Source organism: Terrapene carolina, unplaced genomic scaffold, assembly GCF_002925995.2.
Source record: "Terrapene carolina triunguis isolate 2854851 unplaced genomic scaffold, T_m_triunguis-2.0 Scaffold131, whole genome shotgun sequence".
Taxonomy (NCBI): Eukaryota; Metazoa; Chordata; order Testudines; family Emydidae; genus Terrapene; species Terrapene triunguis.
The window spans coordinates 19,049,994-19,062,895 of record NW_020664482.1 but is presented as its reverse complement, the minus strand read 5'-3'; the positions used below and the strand labels follow the sequence as shown (position 1 = coordinate 19,062,895).

The 12,902-nt window shown below is 42.5% G+C and overlaps 1 protein-coding gene across 1 annotated transcript in view; it reads left to right on the top strand.

Annotated features, from left to right (window-relative positions):
- Window positions 1–504: 504 nt before the first annotated feature.
- ATP7A (ATPase copper transporting alpha) overlaps window positions 505–12,902 on the top strand; it is a 60,240-nt gene continuing 47,842 nt past the window's right edge. Inside the window, exon 1 of the mRNA XM_024196774.3 lies at window positions 505–563. The gene's annotated coding sequence lies outside the window, so the exon portion shown is untranslated. The remainder of the gene's footprint in view (window positions 564–12,902) is intronic.

The window sequence follows — 12,902 nt, the reverse complement described above, 5'->3', positions numbered from 1 at the left end:
TTCACCTTCCTTGTCACAAAGCTCCACTCGCTTTCTTGAAAAAAATTGAACAAAATGACCTTATCTCCCATTGCTTGGGGAAGCTTTGATGTTTGTAAATGAGAACATTAAATTAACCTGCGATGTTTCAGTCTGCTTTTCGAAACTAAAGGGCAGCCACTTGCCCAGAAATGGTATTTCCCTAAGGGGGAAAATATCAAACTTCCTCTAGGGCCCTGTGCCTGCGACGTGCCCATGCCTTACTGCAGCAAAAACGCTTGACTGAAAACGTCCCCACCGCGTTCCCTTTCTCCATTGGTGGGACCTGAAACTCGTACGTGCCACTCCGCCTCACGAGGCCCGTTTCTCTTGAGTCTCCCCCTTGTCACATGATTGGGGGACTAGCCCGAGCTCTGTCACGTGGCTTTCTGCACTGGGATGGCGCAGAGGGGCTGGCAACGGTCGTGGGCGGGGCCAACGTGGCACGGGGCTATCGGGGGCGGAGTCGCCGCTGCTGCGCTGGGGGCGGGAGTTGCTAGCGCTGCTGTTGCGGAGAAGGAGCTCAGCTGGCGGAGCGTTGCTGGGTGAGTCCGTGCGCGCGTTCCCTCGCCTGGCGCTGACGGGCCCGCGGTAGGCGTGCGGGGCAGCCGGCCCCGTCCCTTGACGCGCGCGTATCTTCTTCCCCCGTCTGCCGTGGTCACTGCTGCCCCCGCGCTGTGGTGGGCTTTAGCCCCGCTCCCCGGGCTCGGACGTGGGGTAGGGGAAGCTGTGACAGCCGGCAGCGCGCTCCTCAGGCCCAACAGCCCCGGGCTCTGGTGACATCCCCTCCCGCCTCCCCGCTCTCTGGGTCGCTGAGCCGCTGACCACGCGGACCAGAGCCTCGCACAGATCGCCGTGTTGGGCGCCCCAGGAACATGGGGGAAACAGTTTTCCCATCCCGCAAAATGTTTGAGTTATTTGTGTGTTGGGGGAGGTCGGGAGGGAGAATGCATCAGACCTGCAGCTGGTGTGAGGGGCTATGCCAGCAGGAGAAGCCTCCCCCATATCTCTCCCTCGTATCCCCTAAAGATTAGATATGCCCAGGATGATCCATGCAGGGTTGTTGTAGCTGTTGGTCCCAGGGTATGAGAGAGACAAGGTGGGTCAAGTAATATCTTTTACTTCCCTTGGTGAAAGAGGCAAACTTTCTAGTGCACACAAAGCTCTATTTCACTCAGAGCTGAAGAGCTCAGTATAAGCTCAAAAGCTTGTCTCTCTTAACAGAAGTTGGTCCAATAAAATATATTACCTGTCCCACCTGGTCTTTCAGGATGACCCAGCTCATTTTTGGGAAACATAAGGTGGTGATTAAAAGGCTACTGCTGGCTTAATAACATGCCATAATTAAACGTGAGTCTATTGGTAACACTTTAGATGATTAAAGAGTTCATAAAATCCTTACATCTCTTTTAATACAGTTTGGGATGGTGTGTTTTGTTTTATTTCTCCCAGCTTGTATAGTGAAAGTCAACAGATTCAGTTTCCCTCTTCAAGTCAGTTTCTTTCAACAGCTTGGCTTTTCTAGGAGGTGAGGGGAAGTCTGTTTGAGTTGGAATTCCCCTTCTTTCCCCCCTCCCCCCCAAAAAATGTAGAGGCACTTAGTGCTGGTCTTAAGTTTTGTAAAGGCAATTTTTGTTTGTTATAAAGTGTAAGTTTAGAGCCAAATTTCAGTTGAATGTTCCTTTTACATTTGTATTTAGCAGTTAGCTACCAGAGTGACTGTGCACTTTATATGTAGTGTAGTTGTCACCGGACTGGTCTCAGGATATTAGAGAGAGAAGGTGGGTGACCAATTTTTGGTGGTGAGAGTGACTCCTTCCTCACCTACTTTGTGCACTCTATAGACCAATGGGTGTATACTGAACCCAATAGGGTGTTCCCTAGTTAATTGCTTTGCTTCTCTACCAATTTGTTTACTCTAGTGATAGTGTCTGTAACAGGTGCTGTTGCTTAATTGGAATAGTATCAGTATAAATTCCATTATTGCAGACACGGCTGATGCCAAGGGGTTAAGTGATGTCTAACTAGGAGATGATAATAATAACTAGCTCTTCTACATCACTTTTCTCCATCAGATCTCAATGTGTTACAAGAGAAATCAGTATCATTATCCCCATTTGGAATGTAGCTGCCGGCCTGCAGCATAACTTTTGTCTAGTCCAAGCAAAAAGCTGTTCATTTAAATATAACTGCATATCTATATAATAAGATTCCAGGATTGTCACTCTGCCATAATTACATGCCATAATTAAACGTGAGTCTATTGGTAACACTTTAGATGACTTTGAAGCCTAGAATGTCTGTTGAGTCAGTGTGAAGCAATGGAAACAGCTACAAGCCTGGTTGAGAGCGCTTTATGTTTAGAATATCACCAGGTTTAACTGGGAGTCAGTCTGTTACCATCCAGTTTTTAAGTTCTCAGCCATGAGACTACCAAACTCACTTCACATTCTAATGAGAGTCCCTTATGGTAGGAAGAATAAACTAACATAATGAATGGCAGGGAAGGGGATGCCATCAGGCTGTTGTAAAGAAATATGGAAGGACCTTTGGGAAGGCTGAGGAAAATTCCTTGGCTTCTTCCTAGTCTATTTTTTATACAGTGTTCATCACTGTAATATCACATTAAGCAAGAAGACTAACACATCTGTCGTGTACTTTTTTCTACTTTCTTCCCTCCTTCCTTTCCTCTATCAGTGAGAGGTATTCTTCCTCTCAAAGGGAAACTCCCAATGAACTAAATCCTTCGCTTTCTTCATTTGGCTGAAATATTGCAGCATACCTAATGGGAACTATGTCAGTTTTTTGGATTTCTTCATTGGTAATATTGCTGGAAGAGACAGTATTTATACAAAAATAATCTTCAATTTGATGGTGTAATAATAAATTGGCCAAGAAATAATTGTTTATACTTGATAGTGCAAAGGTATAGTCAAGTGTGTATAATACCACCTGTGAATCTATTGTCTGGATATACACACAAACTATAATTATCATTCTCTACTCAAGTTATTTCGATTAAATGCACGTAACGGAAGAATAGACCTTTTGCCTCTTCTTCAGGTAGTGAACATGTCGTTTACTGTTCTTACTGTTCTCATATTTTTATTTACGCTTGGATAATTCATTATGCATTGTTCTTGTTTAGCATTTTTAGACTAATCTAAAAAATAAGTAGCCTCTGTTAGTCTTATTATGTACCCACATAATTGAGGTGTTTAAGATGCATTCTATCCCTTAATGTTTACATGGTCCTATTTGGGCTATATTCATATTCTCCAAAACTCTCCATTTGCCATTGTCTGTAGTGTTTGCTGGAAGGACAGAAGCAAGAAACAGGATTTGCTATTAATTGATCTCAAGTTTTATTAAGCTCTTGTTTGAACTGTAGTAAAAATGTTTGCCATTTATACTTTCTGATGTGCATCTTATAAAGAGCTAGAAGCCCTGAAAGGATTTTTCATAATCCATATACCCCAGGCAGGACTCGTTAATATCTGGATTTTTTCAGTTTTTAATTCAAGCAGAGTGAAACATAATCAGTTGAGATTCTCACAAAGCTTAGATGTGTGTTTAGGATGTGCTGTTATCCCTGGAATATCTAGTTACATTACTGCATAGGTAAGAGCAGTGCATGTAATCCAGGGGTTGGCAACGTTCGGCACGCGGCTCGCCAGGGTAAGCACCCTGGCGGGCCGGGCCAGTTTTATTTACCTGCTGACGTGGCAGGTTCGGCCGATCGCGGCCCCCACTGGCCGCGGTTCACCGTCCCGGGCCAATGGGGGCGGTGAGAAGCCGCGGCCAGCACATTCCTCGCCCGTGCCACCCCCATTGGCCCGGGACAGCGAACCGCGGCCAGTGGGGGCCGCGATCGGCCAAACCTGCTGCGTCAGCAGGTAAATAAAACTGGCCCGGCCCGCCAGGGTGCTTACCCTGGCGAGCCGCGTGCCGAACGTTGCCGACCCCTGATGTAATCATTTGCCAGTAAAGACCAAAAAGTTCAACTAGGTTAGCTTCACTGGCAAGCTCTGGTGTAACGTTCCCTCCAGACCACTCAAAAAACTGCACTTCTTTAGTTTTACAAACAAATGCTTTAACAATTAGAAACAATAAATTACAACATATCTGGCAACCTGGTCCTACAAGACATGTGCCTGTTATCAGCCTGATCATATACCTTGTGTGCTATATCCCTTAACCGAACCTTTGCCTGTTTTGTATCTTTGCAGATTGTAATGTCTTTGAGGTAGGGGCCACATATTTCTTTTTCATACAATTCCTAACACATCTTTCATGCTACCATAATACAAATAATAAATATGAATATGTATAAATGAGGAATCATTGGTTTATAAACCTAAATTTGTCTCTAGCAGTTAACAGAATATTAGTATAATACCTTTGGGATTCTGTTCCAACCTGCTGTATGATTTCAGATAAGTCCACTGACCTCTCTTCTTAATTTTTGCCAGCTGTAAATTGAGGTGTTGACCCTCCCAAAGGTATTCTGAGGATGAATATTTGTACAAAACTTAGAAAAATGGTCAGTTTTGCATACGTGCTATGTATCCTTACTGGTCATAAGGATAAAACAGATAATACAAGCCTTTAGTTTATTTTAGGTGGGACACCCAGTTGAAAGTCTGGGATTTTAGCAGTCTTGCAGCCTTCATTTTACATGACTGATATTCTTTTTTTTTTTTTTTTTAAATGTCCACATGGTAACATGCAGTTGTGAGTGATTATATTTTGGACCCCTCAAGCTTCAGTTGATTCCATTTGTGATTATTCTACTTTAAAAATTCACTGTTTGCACATTAGAAAGGGTGGCTTAACTGGTTGTGGTGCTGTATCTCTGTGTTAGTTTATGCCTGATTACAGCTTCTTTTCCTCTTCTACAGGGAAAATTGCCTTTGAGAAATATAGGTTCTTTCCCTTTGTGTCTCCTCAACTACTTATTGCAAACACCTTTTGGTGAGTCCCTTGGAGAAAATGTGGTACTTGGAATCAAACTTAGAGAGACAATCAGACCAAATAATGAAGCCTACAGTACCTCAGTCTAGTGGCAAAGGTCCTGTGGAGTCTAAATATTTTTTATAAACCTGCTACTCAGCTGCTGAGAGCATCTTCACTATTTGGTATTCTGCTATTACAGAGCTAGCCTATTCCTAGTTTTGTGCTGACTTCATTGATGGTGTCAATATACAAACAAGGAAGTAATATTGTTTTGTGTTTTGTAAAACACAGGGAGAAGAATAATGGGAAAGGATAAAAACTGGCCGAGAAAGGCGTTTCTAAGGATATTACATAGTAAAGAATATAATAAAAAGTACAATAAAAAGCTATCGGGTGCCTTACAAATCCCATTTGAGCCCAAGCTTGTATATGAGATGATGATGCTTTTGACTTTCTTCCAGCATAGCAGTGATGGATTGAGAACCTTTCGGTTTCTTGCATCCTAGTTGTGTTTCTGTTTAAATTAATGGTAGAAACTGCCTGCCTTAGACTGACATGCCACTTGTTTGTGATGGCAAATCCTAAATTTTCTTTGTAGAAGGTCTACAGTTGGAGCAATACCTTGGCTTTGAGTTCAACCATTTTTTATCTCTAAAACAAAGTGTGATTGGAACCTCTAGTTAATACAGTTTTATAAATGTGTACTTGACAATATTGTATTACAAGTTACTCACTAGACACTGCTTGCCTGCTGGTGTAATGGTTACGATCTTAAAATTTAGTATATAATAATATATGCTACTTGACATATTTTTCAGACACTAAATAGGATTTTGATTTATAGATGAAGCTTCAGCCAGATCTTGCCTCTACCATCATCAGACTTCAATCATTCCTTGTAGAATGAGCTGCTTCTCTGAGCTACTGCAGATAAAAAATGCCCTTGAGTTTATAGGTAGCCTGTGTCCTTCTAAATGTATTGATAAAACCATATTGTAGTTTGATCCACTGTAGTCTTGATACAGGAGATAATCCTTCAGCCTACATTCCATAAAGTGGAAGCTACTTTTCAGATTTATTCCATCTCACAAATGACCATGATTTGGAACTGAAGATGGCGACAGTCTGTTGCTCTATAAATGCTATCTATTTTCTGAGTTGCTATTCAAAAGAAGTAAAGTAATGTACAGCATTGGTCCCACAGAAGCCAAGTTCGACATTCATGGCGTACTGCAAGGCTCATCTGTTTACAAAGGCATTTACTGATGGAGTTGCTTAGGGGAACTGGTGTCTCTTTGGTCAGAGAGGTAACATATTTTAGGGCTTGTCTACACTTAAAACGATACGGCAGCACAGCTGCGCCCGCTACTGCACTTCAGTGTAGACAGTGCCTATGCTAACAGGAAGGATTCTCTCATCACCATAGGTAATCCACCTCTCCGAGAGGTGATAGCTGGGTCGATAGAAGAATTCTTCTGTAGACCTAGCACTATCTACATGGGGACTTAGGTTAGCTTAACTACTCTGCTCAGGGGTGTGGATTTTTCATACCCTGATCGACATAGTAAACTGAACTAATTTTTTTGTGTAGACCGGGCCTTAGTTGTTTTAAGTAACCATGGGGTAGCAGTTGTTTAACGCTTATGGTTGTTTGAATGCATCTAGAGATTAGCAAATCCTATTAATGCACGCAAAAAACCCCAACCCTTAACATAAGCTAGAGAAGTTGTGAAAGTCATCTGTGTGGGCCTTCTAATTCATTAGAATGGTCCCTGCCTATGGGAGTTTTAAAATGCCCCAGGATGGTTTTTAAAAATTAATTTTCAGTAATGTTGCTTCTTATAGCTTGGTAGAATATTTCGTACCATATGGATTTGAAGATGATATGGGTGGAACAGTTCAATAAACAATGGTATAGTGATTGACATGATTGGGAATCAGGAACTCAAAAGTTCAAATCCTGTCTCTATCACTCTCAACTCATTGTGTGGCTTTGGACATGTCATTTAACTTTGGTATCTGTCTCCACATGTAAAATGGGGGTAAGATGTATCTTCAACACAGGAGTATAAGGATTAATTATTAATATTTGTGCTAGCCAAATTATATAACATAATTAGCATGTCACAGGCTATTTAATGGAGAGTTTGTCTTAATTTAATATTATCACTAGGAAGAAATTGTGATCACAAAGTTCCTCTTCAGCTTCAACCAGACCTTTCTGCCCTTAGAAATAGTACTGAGTGTAGAACCTTGTGACTTAAGGCCACTGGCAGCATATCTACACTGCCACTTTACAGCGCTGAAACTTGCAGCACTCAGGGGTGTGTGTTTTCACAACCCCTGAGCGAGAAAGTTGCAGCGCTGTAAAGTGCCAGTGTAGACAAGCCCTAATTCAGATGTAAATTTGTTTGTTTTTTGTTAATTTAAGTTCAAACTGTTGTTTTGGCCATATGTGAAGGAGAGGAAGATGGTATCATACCCTCTCCTAGGATTTTTATGACATCCTTATTCTAATAAAAGGGTACTTACCACAAGAACAGTTTCAATTTCATGACATCGGAAGTTCCTACATAAAGGGATGGATGAGTGAGTTGTCTTCCTCTCTGGTCACTCTGCTGGAAGGAGAGAGTGAGCTGTGAGTGGAAACTGCATAGTGCCCCAAGCTCTTGCTTATCTTGCTGTCCTTAAGCATGACCCCACCCTTTCAGAACACTTGCTATCTGAACTGGCAGCATCTTCTGTCTGCCTTAATTTGGATTTTATACCAAGAAACAGACTCGTTTTCCTGAAAAGCATGTTTTCTCCTGATAAAGGAATCACAGTTTAGCAAGATACAACATAACTGAAAGATATCTTCACAAGTCAGAAAGTAATTGCCTTTTCCTGGTCTTAGCTACCAGGCATAGATGAGAGGAAAAATAAAATGAACTGTTTTCAAAGATGACTCTTCTCATTTCTTTTTCTGCACATCTCTTGCAAAAAGTTTGATGTTGCAAAAAGATGCCTTCTACTTCTCTTGGATACTTACCCTAAAATAATTATTTCTTTCCATATATTGTTTTGTCAAAAATAAAGGTCAAAAGTGACCAGTTAGGTGCTGTATTTTCCAGGAACCAGCAGATCCTGGTTTGTGTGCACATATCACTTTCAAACAATTTAATGCTCTTAATTAAAAATAATTTTATCAAGCTTCTGATAACTTTTATTTTGGTAGGTAGGTCAGTTAGTAGTTAGAATATTATACTGAGTTAGGAGCTACCAGGTTCTGGTTACTGATATGCTATATATTGCTGCATGATATCCAGCATCTCACTTAATGTTGTGTTTCAGTTTTCCCATTTGTAAAATGGGGATACTTCCCTACCTGACAGTGGGGTTTTGTGACTGAGTTAATGTTTTTAAAATGTAGGCCTACATTTTCAAAATGGATCAGGGACTTTTTGGGTACCTTTAATTTTTGGGTGTCTAGTTAATAACTCTTTGAAGGGGCCTAATTTTAAGTACTAACACTTGTTCTCTGAAGATCAGATTCCTTTAAAATGTCTCAACGGGGTATCCAAAAAAGTAGTTACCCCAAATCACCAGGCGCACTTGAAAATTTAGGCTATAAAAATTATCCAAGTGCAAAATACAGTATTTTGTCACTAGCTGTATTATCTTTTGTCACTCTGCCTCAATAGTGGGTGTGTAAACCTAATGCCAAGAGAATGATCAGGATTTATGAAGAATGGAAATTTGAACTGTTATAGACAAGGATGGCCATATTGTGTCATGGTACAGCATGGTCCACTAATTTCCACATGACTTGCTGCTAATCAATAAGGAGGTGCAGACTATGCAGATTCCAGGTCTCAATGTGGAGTGTTCCATCCAGCACTGGAGTATGAGTGGTGGCACAACATGCATGAACAGCTGTAATTGGAGGTGGTGTAGTGGTTAGAGCATTTGGCTAAGAAGTCAGGGGCTGCTGGTTTGCCACCTCACCTGCCCTGCAGAGTTACAACAGCTGGGACTCCACCCCAGTGGGTGTAGCAGCTCTGACAAAATAACTACATGAAAACTGGAGCAGAGAATATAGCTTTAAACCCTGACTTAGGCTAGGTCTACACTACAGCGGGGGGTCGACCTAAGATAAGCAACTTCAGCTACGTGAATAGCGTAGCTGAAGTGGCGTATTTTAGGTCGACTTACCTGGCTGTGAGGACGGCGGCAAGTCGACCGCTGCCGCGCCGCCGTCGACTCCGCTACCGCCTCTTGCCGTGGTGGATTTCCGGAGTCGACGGCAGAGTCATCAGGGATCGATTTTATCGCGTCTTCACTAGACGCGATAAGTCGATCCCCGATAGACCGATTGCTACCCGCCGATCCGGCGGGTAGTGAAGACGTGCCAGTAAAAACTGTGGCTCCCAGATTAGGGTAGACCCTGCCCTGCAGAGCCCTGGGAAACTCTTCTCACATAACACAAGAACCAGGGGTCAGACAATGAAACCAATTGGCAGCAGATTTCAAACAAACAAAAGAAAGTACTTCTTCACACAACACACAGTCAACCTGTGGAACTCTTTGCCAGGGGATGGTGTGAAGGCCAAAACTATAACTGGATTCTAAAAAGAATTAGATAAATTCCTGGAGGATAGGTCCATCAATGGCTATTAGCCAAGATGATCAGGGATGCAACCCCACAGTCTGAGTGTCCCGAAGCCTCTGACTGACAGATGCTGGGACTATATCAGGGGTCAGCAACCGTTCAGAAGTGGTGTGCCGAGTCTTCATTTATTCACTCTAATTTAAGGTTTCGTGTGCCAGTAATACATTTTAACGTTTTTAGAAGGTCTCTTTCTATAAGTCTATAATATATAACTAAACTATTGTTGTATGTAAAGTAAATAAGGTTTTCAAAATGTTTAAGAAGCTTCATTTAAAATTAAATTAAAATGCAGAGCCCCCCGGACCGGTGGCCAGGACTCAGGCAGTGTGAGTGCCACTGAAAATCAGCTCGCTTGCTGCAGGTTGCCTACACCTGGACTAGATGATTGCCTGTTCTGTTCATTCCCTTCAAGCATCAGGCTTGGCTAGATGGACCATTGGTCTGACCCAGTATGGCCATTCTTATGTTCTTCTTGAATGCCGGAAGTATGGGATGTCAGACTAGATTATCACATTCAATCAGTATTCAATGGACATAACTTTAAAAATCAGTTTTATTTGAAAATGCTTCTTTGCCTGTCACCTTTAGATTTGAGTGCAGTTATATCAAATAATAAAAATAATCAAATGAACATTTGCAACAAGTCACATTAACCCTGGTTTTGGTTGTAGGCTTTTGGTAAATACTGTTCTTATCATAAATATCTCTTAACAAGGGAATGTACAACAATAAGTAAATCCTAAAGATCTAATAACATTGTCTAATCTAAGGGTGAAATTCTGCCCTTGGGTCCATATATGAAAGAAATTGGAGAACCTAAACGAGAGGCCATGTAGTCCAACAGACAGGGCATTGGCACAAGTAAGGAGACCTGGGTTCTAATTGCAATGCTGCTGCTCAGCTGATATGTAACCTTCCGCGAGTCACTTCCCCTCTGTTTCTACTCCCACTTGTTGTCTGTTTGGATTGGAAGTAAGTGTCTGAAGAGTGCTTAGCACAATGGGGCCCTGATCTTGATTTGGGGCTATAGGCATTACCTTTGTACAAAAAATAGCTAATATAGCAATTTCTGACAAAACTTCAGCCAAGTTAGTGTGATGAGTTAACAGCATAAAAAGCTAAGTCAAGCAACATGCACCCAAGAAGATAAATGGATTTGGAAAAGCATCCAGCCTTTCTAGCAATATGTTGGGGAACTGGAGTACGCATTTTAGAGGAGAAGAGTTAGAAAATCTAAGTTTAAAAAATAAATAAATTGTTTTTGTTTTTTGTTTTTTTTCAAAAGAGCAGTGTGGGAATATGGATGCCTTCTAAATATATATAAAATACTGCATAGGAAGCGCTGTAATTCATAGTTGATATTTATATATTAAAAAAAGACCAGTGGCTTGAGGAATTTCTAGTTCCAGAGACTATATTGAAATAGAGGTTTCTCTTGTTTTAGTGTCCTCAACATAGCCATCCATATCAGGAATGACTAGAGTTCTTAAACATTCTTCAGTATCCTTATGTTCGGGAAACTTTTTTTCACATGAACTGCAGAGCAAAAATCTTGTGCTTTTTACTAATCAATTATGGTATACAAAGAAGGCCTCAAAGTTATAACAACAACAACAACAAAGCCTGCCCTTCTTGACAGAAATTTGTGAAAGTCCTAACAAATGATTGGAGATATATTCTTCTCCTGGTGAGGATCCTTTTTTGGAGGAAAAGTCTTTTTCTGTACATGAAACATACACCTTCAAACCCATCAAACTGGAGAGATATAATCTTGATATTAGTTTATTTAGAGATTATGCTGGACAGGACAGTATGCAAACTAGCTGTATAGGTGGTAGGGTTGCCAGGTGTCCGGTTTTCAACCGGAATGCCCAGTTGAAAAGGGGCCTTGGCTCCAGTCAGCAGTGCTGACTGGGCTGTTAAAAGTCCGGTCGGCGGCACACTGGGGGCCCAGGGCTAAGGCAGGTTCCCTACCTACCCTGGCTCTGCGCTGCTCCTGGAAAAGTGGCCGCCAGGTCCCTGTGGCCCCTACGCACTGGGGCGGTCAGGGACTGGGATGCTCCATGCGCTGTCCCTGCCCCGAGTACCAGCTCTGCAGCTCCCATTGGCCAGGAACTGTGACCAGTGGGAGCAGCGAGGGGCGGTGCCTGTGGGCGTGAAGGCAGCACGCACTGTGCAGAGCTGCCTGGCTGCCCATGTGGCTGGAGACTGCAGGGATCTGGTAGCCGCTTCCTCGAAGCTGCAGTAAGCACTTCCAGGACCCTGCATCCCAACCCCCTGCTCCAGCCTGGAGCCCCCTCCTACACCCCAAACTCCTCATCCCTGGCCCCAGCTGGAGCCCGAACCCCCACACACACCCCAAACCCCTCATCCCCGGCCCCACTCCCAGCTGGAGCCCTCACCCACCTGCACCCCAACCCCCTAGCCCAGTCCAGAGCCCTCTCCTGCACCCCAAACCCCTCATCCCTAGTCCCACCCCAGAGCCTATACCCCCTCCTGCACCCCAATCCCTGGGCCCAGCCTGGTGAAAGTGAGTGAGGGTGGGGAAGAGTGAGTGACCAAGTGGGGGGCTGGAGCAGGGGCAGGGCCTTGCAGAAGCGGCGGGGCATGGATGGAGCCTTGGAGAAGGGGCGGGGCAAGGGTGTTCAGTTTTGTGTGATTAGAAAGTTGGCAACCCTGCTAGGTGGTCATGATTGGGTGCCTGACTGTAATCAAATTAGATCTTTCCACATCTGAATGTCTCAAAGCACTTTACTAACATGCCTATATTAGGCTTTGCAGCACCCCTATAAGGTGGGAAAGCTGCACTCTTTCTTTTTCACCCCTTGTCCCTGTTTTACAAATAGGGAAATATGCAGGTTGACTTGCCACACAGGAAATCTATGGCAAAACCCAGAATAGAACCCAGATCTACTGATTTCATCATGTGTTTTAACGGTTAGAACTTGCTTTCTCTTGATATGTTACTTCTATCCTTATTTGAGATAATATTGACTACAAGATATAATAATCAGATACTGTTTAGTATTAATCTACCATCACAGCTGTTACTATGAATGTTTGTGTAACAATTCTATAGTGTAAACTCTTGCTTTTCAAAAACTGATAGTGCTTTATTTTCAGCATTTTTTATATTGTTACGCAGCTTTTAAGCTCTTAAGAATTTTTTATAAATTATTTAACAATTATTAAATTTATTTTTCAGTTGCTTAAAGCAATGTAGTCAATTTTTAAAATAACGAGTATTTTTAGATAGTGCTATTATAGTTGCTTTTCA